The following is a 15,925-nucleotide window of genomic DNA, read 5'->3' as shown; positions in this document are numbered from 1 at the left end:
CACCCTAATACAAAAGCATGAATGTCCAAAATACACAATAATAAAACATATACAACAAGCACCTAAACCTCCAGAAACAAAAATTAAAAGCACTAGCCAACCAAGCAAGTACCTAAATAAAACCACTAGCCAATCAATTAAAGAAATAAAACCACTAGGCATCCAATAAAATAATTAAAACCACTAGGCAATCTATTACATAAATCATACCACTAGCCAAACAATACATTTAATACATAAAAGCAGTAACCAATACAACAATTAATTCATACAACCACTAGGCAACACAAAAATGAAAACCAGACGCCAACAAAATACATCATTAAATAAAACGCTAACAAAGGTGTCAAAAAAACAATAAACAAGCCATCACAATTCAAAACAATTTAATCCAAACAATAAACAGAAATAGAGAATATAACAGTCAATGGTCACCCTAATACAAAAGCATGAATGTCCAAAATACACAATAATAAAACATATACAACAAGCACCTAAACCTCCAGAAACAAAAATTAAAAGCACTAGCCAACCAAGCAAGTACCTAAATAAAACCACTAGCCAATCAATTAAAGAAATAAAACCACTAGGCATCCAATAAAATAATTAAAACCACTAGGCAATCTATTACATAAATCATACCACTAGCCAAACAATACATTTAATACATAAAAGCAGTAACCAATACAACAATTAATTCATACAACCACTAGGCAACACAAAAATGAAAACCAGACGCCAACAAAATACATCATTAAATAAAACGCTAACAAAGGTGTCAAAAAAACAATAAACAAGCCATCACAATTCAAAACAATTTAATCCAAACAATAAACAGAAATAGAGAATATAACAGTCAATAGAAGAAATGTATTTGGCAAAAAATACATTGGCTACCACTGTATTCATCTGTACCCTAAAAAGGCACATATTAATATATTAGCAGTCAATGGGCAATGAAAACACACACACAAAAAAATCCAATAAAAAATACTGTAAAAATAAAAGTACATACAGTACAGTCAATATTTATCTTACCATTAGAAGTGTTGGCCATCCTGTGGAATCAGCAAGCTCTCGTACCTTGACGTCATGAAACTCAATCCACCGCCATCCACCATGAAGATCCGGAACAGGTAACCAAATACTTCTTTCTTTAATCTTCTCTCGTCTTCTTTCTTCATCTGTGATTATTTCTTTATTTTCTTTATCTTCTGTCTTTATCTGTTAATCCAATAACCCCATGTTAAATCCACGATGTTGACCCGTCGGCTTCTAGAGCACAAATGAGACATCCCGGCCTTAATTATGGCCTGTAACGTCACATTTGAGCGGAAAATATTTCCCATGCCATGTGATTGGCTTTGAAAACCACGTGCCCTTTTTTTATTTTTTTATGTGACGTCATGTAAAGGGACTGAAGCCAGCCAATCAGAATGGTTGTGCTTCATTTCCCTTTAACATGATATCACAAAATCCAAAATGTCTGCCGTCACATGGTACTTCAGCAAATCAGATTGTGAGAACTATATTCCCAATCTGATTGGCTGAAGTACCATGTGACAGCAGCCATTTTGGATTTTTACACGTCTATACATATATTTGTTATGTGGTAATGTTTGGGTTTCTCAGAGCTTGTTGGATATCTGTCTGTGTATAAAATAAATAAATGATGGTCTTATGTGGGGGCACAGGGGGTGGGTGGGTTGTGTATTGGTGTTTATTACATATTGTAATGGTTATTGTTGGCCTAGGAGGTGGGTAGTAGGGCTGTTGTGTGTATTTTTATTTATTGTCAGTAGCATGGGTGGGTGAAGGGGATAGTAGCACTAAGGATGGGTGTTTAGGCCTACCGGGTGGGTAGCGGGAGGGGTTAACCCCTTCATTACCTGAACAATAGCGGTATTAACGGCTAAGGTAATGAAAGGGTTAAGTCCACCCGCAACACCACCCCATTCCCCCCGCAAGGCCTAAACACCCACCAAGGGCCAAATACCACCTTCACCCATTCACCCACCCCCGCTACTCACAATTAGCATGGCATTGGTGGTTAACCCCTTCATTGCCTTAGCTGTTAGCCGCTAAGGTAATGAAGTTGCCTGTAAATGCATTTTTCATGCATTGGATTGATGCCGGGGGTCTCTGGTGATGATATTAATGGATATCAGCTCCGGAGTCTCCCGTCAACCATCCAATGCAGGAAAAATGCATTTTTTTTCTAAGTGCCGTCTCGCCGCTTATCGGCAGCTTCTCAACACCTTCTTGCCAACTTTTTCTGGCGGAATGACTTGGAGAGGAAATCTTAATTCTAGAGCGGCGATCATCCTCGATAAGCTGATCGGGGCTACTAGAATTGAGCGAGTTTGAGAAACTGGCGATAAGCGGCTTATCGACGCGCGTTGGTGATTTTTTTTTTCACTGCAAATCGGGGTTTACTGAATTGCTGTTGGATTTTTGGGCGATAATCTGGCGATAAGTGGCTTATAATAATGGCTGAACAGTGGCTGAATAATTTAAAAAAAAATGAAACATCCCATTGGCAGGCAACAGTCAACAAAAAAATTCCTCCTCAAATTCACACCCCAGTAAATGAAAACAGTCTAGATGGACTGGCAGCAAACGGAACACAGACTCAATGTCCAACATCGCTAACAGAGAGCCCAGCTCACCAGCTCCATTGCCCCATCAAAGGAAGCATAAGTCACTCTGCAGATCACCTCATGAAATATTGGAATTCAGTGATGCCCCTTCTGGATAAGATAGATGTTGGATGAGCCAGAATGCGCCTGGCTCATTTTTGGGGACCACCCCCAATGGGGACACTCAGGTTAGCAAATGAAAGAGCAGCAAATGGTCCTGCCACACTACCCAAACCCACTTACTTCTCCAACTTGCTGTGGACCACATCCTCATTCGACAGCCGCCATGCTGAAAGGATGAAGGGCGCTGGGGCACCATGAGCAACAGCCATAAATCCATGTCTTTGAAACCCCCCTAAGGATTACTCTGCAATGCCATCCATTACCGGAAACCTCATCGTACTTCCACCAGGCCGGGCCTGGTATTTAAACATGTCAGAGCACAAGCTAGGTGACGTCTCGCCAATCAGGCTAGTGAGCATGACAAACGCCTCCAGCCAATTCCCAAAAGTTCATGGTACTTGCTTCACTTTCGTCTCATCATTCTTATTATCCCCTTTCTTATCCACTCTCACTTGCAAATCCTTGTACCCTGGGAGCAACATCCAGATGTCCACCTACTCACTTGCCCAAATGTTCTCTTTGGTAGCAACGGCTAGTGCATACCAAGTAGGCATAAACGGACTTCCTTAAAACTGACCGGGCAATTATTTTGGCTTTTCCACTGTTGTGGTCATCGGCCCCCTTGCATCTCCTGCGCACCCACAGCACTTTTTTACTTTGGCTGGCCCAAAGGAAGAGCCACCACTGCACTAGCAGACCTTCCTTGCCTTTGTAAACTCTCCTGTAGGTAACCAAACCTCCACTACCCTGCCCACACTACCTGCTCACCCCTCCCCAACACCCATGCACCTTCCGATCCACCACTTGCCCCTTTCATCACATCTGAAGAGGCAATGCAGCGCAGCCCAGATTTCTTCCAAACCCCCTTCCCACCCTGACTCCTCTTAGACTATCCCCCCTACCTCCAACTTGCCAATCAACCTAGACCGTGACCTCTGCTGAATGATGCCCAACTAGCACCAAGCGAGGTTTTGTAGCCATGGATGCTGCTGCTGCCTGCCACCTTACGTCCCAGAAGGGACACCTGCTACCTCTAACAGCAGATACAGCAGATACATCGGTAAGATACTCCAGGTCCTCATCCCACGACTCGCCTACTCCCTCCTCTGCTTATCTGTCTTGTTGTTATAGCAGGTACATTGTAGCATTTTTAAGTAAAAGAACTGAATCCACTGTGAAAAAGATACCATAGCATATTTATCTGACAGCCACATCAAAGCACCAATCTGCGAAAATAGAAAATTTATTTTATTTACATGCATTATTTACTCTACTATAAGTTGTAGAGAGTATAGTACTATACTATAAGCAGGAGGGACTACCCCCCTGGATGCTGAAATACATATATTTTTCAATGCTGCCTCATGTCAAATCCAATGTGGCCCCCCATTATTGACCAATAGGAAGCTACAACCAATGATGTTGCAGTCTCATATTGGCCTGCGTATCCCCAAGGTTTGCCAGCCATTTTCGTTCCCCAGGGGGGAGGATTGGCACCTGTGAGTATATCGGTACTAATCTTGGTAACTCGGGGGGGGGGGGACATTAAAGTTGATTTAAAATAACATACTCTAGAGCAGAAGTGGCCAACTCGCATCCTCAGAGGCCACCAGCAGGCTAGATTTTCAGGATATACCACAGTTCAGGTGGCTCAATCATCTGTGCTGAAGCAGTGATATCCTGAAAACCTGACTTGTTGGTGGCCCTTGAGAAGTGGAGTTATCCACGCCTGCTCTATGTTTTGTTAAATCAACTTTTAATGTCAGACGCTGGATTGATTCTTCCCCGCCTCCTCCCCCCTCACCCCCCCTTCTTCCCTTTATTGCTTTCAAAAGAGCCCCAGAGTCGAAGTCCCAGGGCTTTTACGCTTAGCGACTGCAGCTTTAGGGCATATATTTGTGTAGCATTAACACCAAGAAAATTAAGCTGCATTAACTGCAGAGTGGAAGGGAAGTATTATGGCAAGCATGATTTAACAATGTTTTTAATAAACAGGTTTAGAGAGAGGGAAAGAGAACAGCGTGTCAACCCACAGGTTTTAGGCAAAGATGGAAATATACGCCTCTCATATCCTGGCCTTTTGCTTGCATGATTTTATTTTTATTAATAATGGAATACTGCAATTTACCAAGGAAAAAGTATAACTCAAACTGAAAATAGTCTGGGAAGGATGTGACATAATGCACGACACTATATTAAATGCAAACCGAGAAGCTGATATATTTTAGGAAAATCTAACACACTCTAGACTCATAAACATTTTACAATATTATTGCACATGTTCATTTCTCTTTGTGCAAATAACCATTCCCTTCGCATCTAATAAGTATGCTTTACGCGTATCTGGCCCTATAAAACACTTAAAAGAGTGTTGTTTGGGATGCATTGATCATTTATTTTAAAAACGGTGAAGACACTGAGCACCTGAACACAAGGGTTTAAAATCTAATTTTGGTGCCTGAGGCACAGAGAGATTTATTTATAACAACATTTATATAGCGCCCTTATGCAGGGCCCAGTACATTAGTTAGTAAAACAAAGGTGGGGTTTTATATGGAACATTTCATGTGATGGGTGTAGAGTAATAGTTAATATGTCTTGGTGTTACAAAACTTCCTTACTTGAATCCTGGTGCAGGGAAAAACTCAGCATCGGCCATCCTGTAAAAGAAACACAAACAACGTTTAATAGCAGACAGACCGATTATGGCTCAGAAATCTCCAATAAAACTCATATCACTAAATGTTACATAGTAGATGAGTATGGAAAAAAAGACATCCATCCATCGAGTTGAACCCTGTGCTAAATTTAGATGAAAAGATACTTTATACTATATTTGTTCTTGATCCAGAGGAAGGCAAACAAAAAACCCAAGTGAAATATCATCTAATTATATTTCATAAGGGGAAATATATATTCCTTCCTGATTCCAATTAATGGCAATCAGATTTCTCCCTGGATCAACATCCTTCCCATGTTTACTTATTTGGTATTTCGTTGTATACCTTTCCTTTCTAAAAAAAGATGTCCAACCATTTTTTTGAAGATATCTATTGTATCTGCCATCACAGTCTCCACGAGTAATGAATTGTAACTTCCCTTACAGTAAAGAAAGCTATCCTTGTTGTTGGTGAAATCTCCTTTCCTCCAACCTTAACTCCTGACGAAGCTTTTCACAAGCGAAACGTAGTCGTTTCCGTGGCGTACCCAGAGGACTCCTACCCGCCCCCACCTGAGCAGAGTTTCAGCCAAGACCCTCCTTTATCTGAGAACATCCGGGTTCTGATGCACATCCCAGACCGGAAGTGACGCGTCATGATCGAGAGGTCTGAGACGGAGGCAGCGGAGAGTACCTGAGCTGGACGCACACCAATTTGTTATGTGCCCTATATTTCATGACACTATGCAAGTATTGATTTTACTTGTTTATAAAGGTTGTTTTATATCTTACTGGATTACACTATTGTTTTCTTTCTTGTTTACCAATATCCATACTGCCACTGGTGTTGCCATCTGAGTGAGACTACTCCATACCAATACCACATCCAAGTGGGGAACTACATCCATTTACACAGAGACCAGCATTTGCTACGGTTTTGCAGATGCCTATTTATTTCTGAAATCATGTGAGTCTCCATTTGAGAGAGCTTCTTCCAGCACATTTCCCTTGGTTTAAAAACTTTATTTGCACTATGTTGTCTTCTATCATTATCTTGCATATACAAAATTGACATCTGCTCTCCCCTACTATTTGAGAACAAACTCCAACCTTAAGGATTGACTCCGTTAATGTTAAAGGTCTCCAAGCTAACAGAAAGAGGTGACTGCCTCTCTCTGAATTTAAAAGGAGACACTTTATTCTTACAGGAAACCCATTTCAATGAGCAGGATCCCCCTAACACATTCAAAAGAAGCTACCCAATAGCCCACTTTTTGTCCTACAATAGCAAAAAGAGAGGAGTGGCAATATTAATTAAACATTGTGTCTCTTTTCAGACATCCGAGGTCAGAACAGACCCGGAGGATAAGTACTTAGTTATACATGGCCTCTTATCTGGAAACAAAATAACACTGGTTAACGTATATGTCCCCAATGAGAACCAAGCAGAATTTCTTAGGAACGTCTTAGATTTGAAGACCAATCCTTGAAATCACCAATAATCGATGGAGATTTCCACACGTTGCATACATCAGAGCTGGACAAATCTAATACTCCAGGTCTATGTCACTCAACATTAATACACAAGACTGCTAAGAAATGTAGAGAATTCATTAAGTGACAATTTGTGATGCACTAAATTATAACCATAAAAGCAGAGGACTAAAGGATTCAAGTTTGGAATTCTTCTTCACATAGGTCCCACAGTGATCTTTTTCCAAAATCTCCAGGGCAATGAAGAGATAATGGATACTAGGGTGCAGATATAACTGATGGATTTATACAATTTGTGCAGATTTCAAACATCACACTCACATTTTGCAATAATCCTACATTGGACGTGCAGGGGGTAGTTTGCACATGTTTTAATTGCATATACTGTATAATGTTTAATGCACTTTAAATGAACATTGCACTAGCACTATCACTGCTTCATGTATCTGGGTGTTAGAGGGATAAGAGCGAAAACACAAATAACGGCTATCAAACTTAAAAATGGGACATTACTTTTACAGAGCAAAAAATAGCACAAGAATTTTCGGACTTTTAAACAAAACTATATCATTTAGACTCTGAGGGAGGCCTCCCACGGAAACCAAACACATAAATGATTTCTAAATACCTAGAAAAATGTAACTTACCAAAAGTAAACATAGAGGAACTCTGTAGTTTAAATAGTAAAATTAACATTGAACTAACAAGTGCAGTTAAAGCATTAAAATCTGCTAAATCAACAGGACCAGATGTGCCATCAAATATTTTCTACAAAAAATATCTAGATGTCCTATCCCCATATCTTCTGTTTAACTCCTTTATGGAAGAAAAATAAATACTATTATCTATAAAGAAGAAAAATACCCTTTGAGTTGCGGTAGCTATCGCCCAATATCCCTTCTTAATTTGGAAATCAAAATATATAGCAAACTATTAGCTAACAGACTGAAACCAATAATACGGAGGTTGAAACATATACACCAAGTAGGATTCATTAACGGGAGACAAGCCTCGGATAATACGAGGAAGATAATAAATGTAATTGAACATGTTCACTGCACAAAGACCAAGGCTATCCGGCTAAGCCTAGATGTGGAGAAGGCCATCGACAGGTTGAATTGGGCTTATCTAAATGAAACAATGCAGGCATTCAGATTTATAGGCCCATACCTTGAGGGAGTCAGACCCCTAAATAAAACACCATCGGCTATGGGGAAACTTCCAGGCAGCAACTTGGAAATGAAAAAAAATAAAAATGGTACTAGAAAGGTACCTCCCTTATCTCCATTGCTCTTCACACTATCAATAGAAGTACTAGCCTCAACTATTAGAGCTAACCTAAACATACAAAGATACAGAATATAGAGATTGGAGATAAAAAATGATAAAGTCACACTTTTTGCAGATTATATTGTCCTGATATTGTCAAAGCCAGTTATATCACTCCCAAACCTACAATCCTCCCTCCTAGAATTTGGAAAAATATCAGACTATAAAATAAACAATGACAAATCTGAGGCCCTAATCCTAACTCTCCCCAAAAATGAGATCAAACTCCTTCAACTAAATTTTTATTATAACCGGCGAGATACCCATCTTAAATATTTAGGTATTAACATCTCCAGAATTTGAGTCGCTTTTCAATTGCAATTACCCATCCATATTTGAACAAATAAAAACAGATCTGCAAAAGTGGAACGGCTATCAGATATCCTGGTTGGGCAGAGTGACCTCGATAAAAATCAACATTCTTCTCAGACTTCGATATTACTTTCGAAGCCCTGATCTCTACCAATCCAACTCTGGGTAATTGCAGAAAATGGGCCTAGCCAGAAGGACCCCGAGTGTAGTGAATTGAAATTCCCTCTTGATATTTGGAACAAAACAAGATTGAAACATAAATTGTCCTTATCACCTTCCCAGCTTCCTCCTTTGTTTGAAAATCCGACCCCCTCCCCCCTCCAAGGATGCATTTGATTTATGCAAAAATAGAAACATTAAAATGGAGGGAGACATGCTCCAGAAAGGGAAATTGCTTAAATATATGGGGACCTATGCTCTAAATATGAAGTGCCTGATTTGGATTTATTAAAATACTTGCAACGTAGACACTTCATCCAAAAGATCTTCGAATAACCAGAATTCCAAGAGCTGAGACATTTCAAAATCTTATGCAGAAAGGCACTTGGTCCCAGCCCAGAGAATTGTCTGGGGGCAGTTAAAGGAATAACAACCACACACAGCATTTTTGGTGCAAGGTTAGTGCATGGAAATCTAATTTTAGATTGAGCTTGCGTGCGCGTATGCTCTAACCTGACAAAGTCTCAGTCTGCGTCCTCAGCGACAAAAAAGTGTTTTCCATCACTTTTGACGCACAGGTGTTAATGGAATGAACTGAAAAATAATACTTCTGTGTTATAAACAAAAGAAACAAAAAGCTCAAAATTGTCCACCAGGTTCAATTTAACATAAACCCTAAATAGTTTGCTCTTAGTCTCTGCGCAGAATTACACGTTCTTACGAGCATGGCCCTTATTACCTTTTGTGTCGGTTTGCGCTCATTTGTTCTTATTGGATGTAATGCTTTTCTGCCATTTCACTGCACAGAGGAATATGTTGGCGCTTTATAAATAGAACAATAATAATAATAATTATTAAGTTGCTATGTATCAACCAAAAATGTATTTGAGGCAGCTTGGATGTTTCATTATATAGGTTAACAAAATGAATTATTCTCACAGTCGTTATTGTTAATTAATAATCCCCACGCCCCCCCTCTAGGAGAGGGCATTTACCTGACCATTAATTCCCAGGGTGAAGGAGTTTTAATCCACCCAGTCATTCATGGCCAATTACTTTTTCATTATTAAAATAATAGCATGAAATAAAAAAAGGAAACAAATTACCAATGGGACGCCCCCCTAACAAACTCCCCCCCACCCCCCATCCGGTAAGAATTTGGTCCTCCCACACCCCGCGCCCAACGCCCTCTCTCCCTCAGCCCGTGGATTATCTTGCCACCCTGCGAATGATCTCTAGCACTAGTTATAAAAATAAATACACACCATTCTGTTTTAGTTTAAATTGTATCAATCAGGTATTCAACTGGACGCATTGTGCCAAAATTAATTCTTAAGCAATGAGCCATACGAATGAAGCCTCCATACATACAACATGCATTTTACGAAGGTCTGTTCTACGTCTCAACACTAAAGTGTTGATGCACAAAAAAAAATCCGATCTCAGTACTAAGGCCACACAGGGAATTTGCTCAGGGTCACAAGGAGCTGACACTGGGACACAAACCAGGCTCATCCACTTCAAGGGCCGTGACATTACTTCTGAGCTACTACTTCAGCACAATAAGGTCATGACTCTGGGTCACACTCAGAATGATCATGCCGCAGTATATGCCAATACTGTGTATCCTTTGCTACTTTGACCTCCATGGGGTTATAGTCCAGGGTAGGTCTGGGATGTTTGCGGGGCTCGGTGAAGGGACATGTGTGGGGCCTCAGCTCTTACCTTCGCCGGGGGCATCTCCTCTGCGTCCTGTCATCATGCCGCCATGACGTCAAATGGCGTTGTATTGCCGTGACAACGTGACGTTGCGTGATGTTGTGGCACTACAGGGTGTCCCATTGTCATGGCAACGCAACACCATTTGATGTCAAAGAGCCATGATGATGGGACCCTGCTTGAGGAGATGCCATCTGAAAAGGCAAAAGAGTTACAGAGGCCCCGCACTCTCCGCCGGGAATCAGTTTAATTGTTTTTGGGGAGAGCGCAGGGTCTCAGTAACAGCTGGGCTCTGTGCACAGGCACCGACAGCACCGCCATCAAGCTGGCCCTGAGCAGATGTATTTAAAACCAGGGACAGAACATGAAACACAGACAGAGCCCAGTGCTACATCCATTGACACAAATACACGGTACAGTGCCTATATATAGGAGGAGCAGGTCTAGCAGGCAGGATCCCCTGGGTTGTCCCCTCTCTGGGTCACGTTACCATGCTCTAGCATCTCTCCTTGTCTCCCCCTTCATGTACCGACCTCATTGTACCTGACCATAGGTGATGTATCACTCTTTTCAGCTATAAGCTTACATGTGCTTTGCAGGCTGTATATTGTGTATCTCTGCTGTTACTCATATGCTACTCTTTGTCGCCCTAGACAAACCCTATACTGCAGGGGATAGTAGTCATATTTGATTGATTTTTTGCTGATGATCACATAGCCCTAGCCATGATCATTTAGTCTGTTGGGTGTCACACCAGGTTTACCTTGTCAGGTACTTCAGAACACTATCTGAGTGTATTTTGGGCATCTTTTTGGAGGATGTGTCTAGCTTTGTAATGAACAGGGGATCCATGCTGTATTTTAACCATTTCTGTGCTTTGTTTTAACCATTTTTGTTCTGTGACAATACATCAATAAACTTTATGTGATTTGTACTTCAACACAAACTAGAGTGCTTTTTTAGGGCCTTTTTTTCTCTCTCATCCCATATATATATATAGATATAGATAGATATCTTTTGAATGAAATGGTCTTTTAGTTTAACTCTTTGGCCAAAGTGTCGTAAGCCCTTGAGCCCTTCCAAGGCAGACCACGTCTCAAGGGTCCTAACACTAATATAAATTCTTAATAACCTGTACATTACCAGGAAGAATGATTTATAATAAATCTGTTAAAATTAGTTGCATAGTTCTAAGTCTGATTGAAGCTCTTATTAACCTGTACAATACCAGGAAAAGCACTCTGTAGTATATTTGTCGCAATCAAACTGCATGCAAGTTCCCATGAGTGTGGAAGGTGAAATGAAGTGAGCTTTAACCATTTAAAAGTGGGAGGGGGTGAGCTTCAAACCTGGGAAGGAGGAGCCACAATCCAAATCAGCTGGGAACTGCTGAACAGAATTGCAAAACATACAGAACCCCTATAAGCTCATATTGAACCCCCAAAATAACCACAACCTATATATATATATATATATATATATATATATATATATATATATATATATATATATATATATATATATATATATATATATATATATATATATATATATATATATGCGTATAAGTGTCAAAGAGGAGTGCTACTGAGCATGGCAATATATTTTTAAAACCAGAGACAGAACATGAAACACAGACAGAGCCCAGTGCTACATCCATCCTGAGCAGATGTAACCAGCTTTACCGCACCGGCACCACAGATGAAATGCAGAAAATCTGAGGCACAGGGGAAGGGGGCAGCCGCTACGGGGGTCCATGGGGCCTCCCGCAGCATTAATACTTCTGAGCTGAGATTGGCTCACGGTCGCGGCCATGAGAAAAGTAAGGTTGGCTACATCTGTACATCAAGTCATCTAACAAATCCACCAGTGGTTAACTCACAGAGAGCCAGACTGAGGCAATGAGGGCTGGATTCCGAGTCTTACACCCAAGGGGGCAATGTATGTATGTTACTGAATTCATATGTACAGCACCCCCATCCAAAAAATTGTTCCTGCACGACTGCTTATACCTTGAGACACCTGTGCACAACAAATGGCCACACCTGAGAAATATGCTAATCGGATATGCAATTGACTCCTATTAGCATATTTCTGGATGAATAGAATATGAGCATAGTGGACCCCAGCGGAATTGCATGGGTTCGCACGAATGTTTAGAGACCTTTTAAAGGCAAATCTCATTTTATTAAATCAATCCGCGAATATGCACAGTTGCGAATAAATGCTTATTCACAGCGAATTCAAATATTGGTGAGTATATTCGCCCATCTCTACTAGTGACACTTCCAGAATCGCAAACTGAGGCACTAGGAGCATAAATAAAGCACATAATAATATATGTATGTATATGTATGTATATATTTATTTATATCGTGCTCTCAGTGCACTCAGTGCTTCCCAAAAGAGACAATACAGTACAGGAAATTATAATATAAGTGAAAAATCAAACAATAGGAAAGGAAATCCCTGCCCCTGAGAGCTTACACTCTAATTAGTATGTTGGGAGACTTCCAGAAACAGCAGGTGAGGGAATAAGTGCAGTAGATGGCAGTGCTTGGCCACAATGGTTGGTAGGAATGACTGTGGATGTGGGACAGTAGCCATGAGTCTGGGCTAATTAAATGTGTAAAGAAGGGGGGAGGGATAGGGAGTGATCTACTAAATTATACTAATTGTGATGTGGATGGATAATACATATATATCGATAATTGTAAGGAACAATAGGTGCGACTGTGAATTGAAGTGAATCAGGGAAACAAAGAAGTACAAAAATGTTTGTGCTCCAAAAGGAAAATTCACTTATGTGCACACTATGTATATATAAAATATAACTTTTAATATATTTTATATATACATAGTGTGCACATAAGTGAATTTTCCTTTTGGAGCACAAATATTTTTGTACTCCTTTGTTTCCCTAATTAAATGTGTATATGAACACAACGTGACCGATTAGGTGCTTCCACAGTGAATTATTTCCACATGAAAATATAGTGATGGTATATATAAAATATATAAAAAGAGTGATACATAATGTGACACAAAGTATAATATATATCTATATATATATATATATACATATATATGTAGTTGCAACTCCCTACTCAAAACCCTTGGTTGGGACTGTCTTCACTGGTCCTAGGAATGTTGAATTGGTCTTCAATGTCCAGAGGGAGCATCAGAAGAGGTCAACAAAAAGAGAACAAGACAATATCTAAGTGTAGGTGTCTTAGTAATTATGCCAAATGTGCAGAGTGGGAGTCGCCAGAGCCACCAATCTCAGCAGCACCTCACAGACACGTCTGATAGCCCAGATCAGAAACAGGAAGTGACGGCTCGATGAGAGCAGATGTGACGCGAAGGAGCAAGCAGAGATGCTAGCGAGGAGGCCAGCAGCGGCGGGGATACTCCAGAACATTGGTGCCACTAAAGGGGACGGGACGGTGAAGAGTTCAGACCACCGACGATGTCGCCATTGTTGTGATCTTGCTTTTATCATTCGTACAATTTGAGTACGGTTTTTATATTTTTATACTTAGAAAGACATTTTCCAACTGATCCGCGCTATGGTATATGTTCTCTCTTGTACTGAGGTGCACCCCTTCTGACTACCTTACAAGCAAGTTTATTCAAGCAAGTTTGCCACATTTTTGGATCTGCTTCTTATAACTCAGTACACTGTAAGTAAGCACTCTATAGGAGCCAAGGCTCTGCACATTTGCCATTACTAAGACACCTACACTTATATATTTTCTTGTTCTCTTTTTGTTGACATCTTCCCATGTTGCCTCTGGACTTTGAAGACTAATTTAATGTGTACCATTACAGTGCCCTCATAATGTCCAGAGAGGGAGATAGCCCTCTACAGTACTGTATTTGTTCTTATGATGTTCCCTAATTGCCAATCAGCATGGGGTGGGATGCAGACATGTGATCACTGCACTAATAATGAATAACCATATAGCCCCAAAGTCAGTGTGATACTCAGACATCCAGCTGGCACTGAAATAGTTAAGATGAGGGCTCTCACCTTGATAAAATCTGCCTGTTACAGCCGAAACATTGGACTTTATGGCTTATTAAAATACTATTTTTCCGTACATATCCGTTGTGCCAATGCTGGTTCTTTGATTACATCACTGGTACTTAGGACATAGTTACATAGTTACATAGTTACATAGTTACATAGTGGATGAGGTTGAAAAAAGACAAATGTCCATCAAGTTCAACCTATGCTAAATTTAGATACTTTATCCTATATTTGTACTTACACTATATTGATCCAGAGGAAGGCAAACAAAAAACCCTAGTGAAATATCATCTAATGATGTCACATAAGGGCGAAAATAAATTCCTTCCTGACTCCATATAATGGCAATCAGATAACTCCCTGGATCAACATCCGTCCCATGTTTACTTATTTGGTATATCCCCGTAAACCCTTCCTTTCTAATAAGGAAACGTTGCAGGATTTTCCATCTCAGCAAAGAGCACCGGCATTACTGATTCATATGCCTTTTTTTATGTGCCTGCATTACACTACCTTCTACTAAAATAGTTAATACACAGAAACAAATTCCTCTCGTGGAGGCTGTTATTTTCCAAAAGTTTATTAATATTTTGTATTTTGGGTAGTGTAAAAAGGTGCCTGTTTTGTTGTTGTTCTTTGTTTGTTTGTGATTTTTGTGCAGAAAGGACAATAATGTGAATAAACAAGCAAATAAGATTTTCCCCCAGCTGCTTGACAATTTTCTGGTGATTTTTTTTTTTTTAAATAAACGTAGACTGGGAAATCCCTCCATGAGGAACACTGAGAAAATGCGCAGCAGCCATTTTTATAAGCCTCATCAATATATATTTTTCAGAATAAGAAAAACAATCTCGTGGAAGATTTCACCATGTATGTGCATTAGGGGCAAGAAATGGAAAAAAAAAAAAACACATTTGATTTATGTCAGGCAGTGAATGAATTAAGTGGGAAAAGGAACGAAAACACCAAAATCATTATTAGAAATGATGGCACTGGAGCTGTGCTCATATTTGTGCATTCTCATTCGACAATCACAGTCAGACCCTTCCGGAAACTCAGAAAATGTAAAAATCAGTCAAAATTAAAACTCATTTTAATTGGGTCCTAAAGGTTAGATCCATTACCAGTCAATATTTCTGTATGCAATTGATCTCAATAACAGGGAAATTATTAAGCAGATGCTGTGTTGGAAAACTGCCTTTAATCTTACAGCAAGCATGTCAAACTCAAATGCTAACAAGGGCCAAATAAACAAGGTTTAAGTCTAGGTGGGCCGCAAAAAAAAACAACTTACATTTTCATAGAAACGTAGGTTTATTTCGAAAAGTAGTGTGTGTGTGTGTGTGTGTGTGTGTGTGTGTGTGTGTGTGTGTGTGTGTGTGTGTGTGTGTGTGCGCGTGTGTGTGTGTTGACCTCACTAACCGAACCAAAAAAAAAGCCAGACGTGAATGACTTCTG

At 40.0% G+C, this 15,925-nt stretch overlaps 1 long non-coding RNA gene across 1 annotated transcript in view; it reads right to left on the bottom strand.

Moving 5' to 3' along the window:
- Positions 1-5,314: 5,314 nt before the first annotated feature.
- The window catches only part of LOC142503372 (uncharacterized), a 27,755-nt gene continuing 17,144 nt past the window's right edge, over positions 5,315-15,925 (bottom strand). Inside the window, exon 3 of the long non-coding RNA XR_012803986.1 lies at positions 5,315-5,422. This is a non-coding gene — a long non-coding RNA (uncharacterized LOC142503372). The remainder of the gene's footprint in view (positions 5,423-15,925) is intronic.

This window comes from Ascaphus truei, chromosome 10, assembly GCF_040206685.1.
Source record: "Ascaphus truei isolate aAscTru1 chromosome 10, aAscTru1.hap1, whole genome shotgun sequence".
In the NCBI taxonomy this organism is placed as follows: Eukaryota; Metazoa; Chordata; class Amphibia; order Anura; family Ascaphidae; genus Ascaphus; species Ascaphus truei.
Note: the sequence above shows the minus strand (reverse complement) of the source record. Positions and strands in the feature narration are given on the sequence as shown.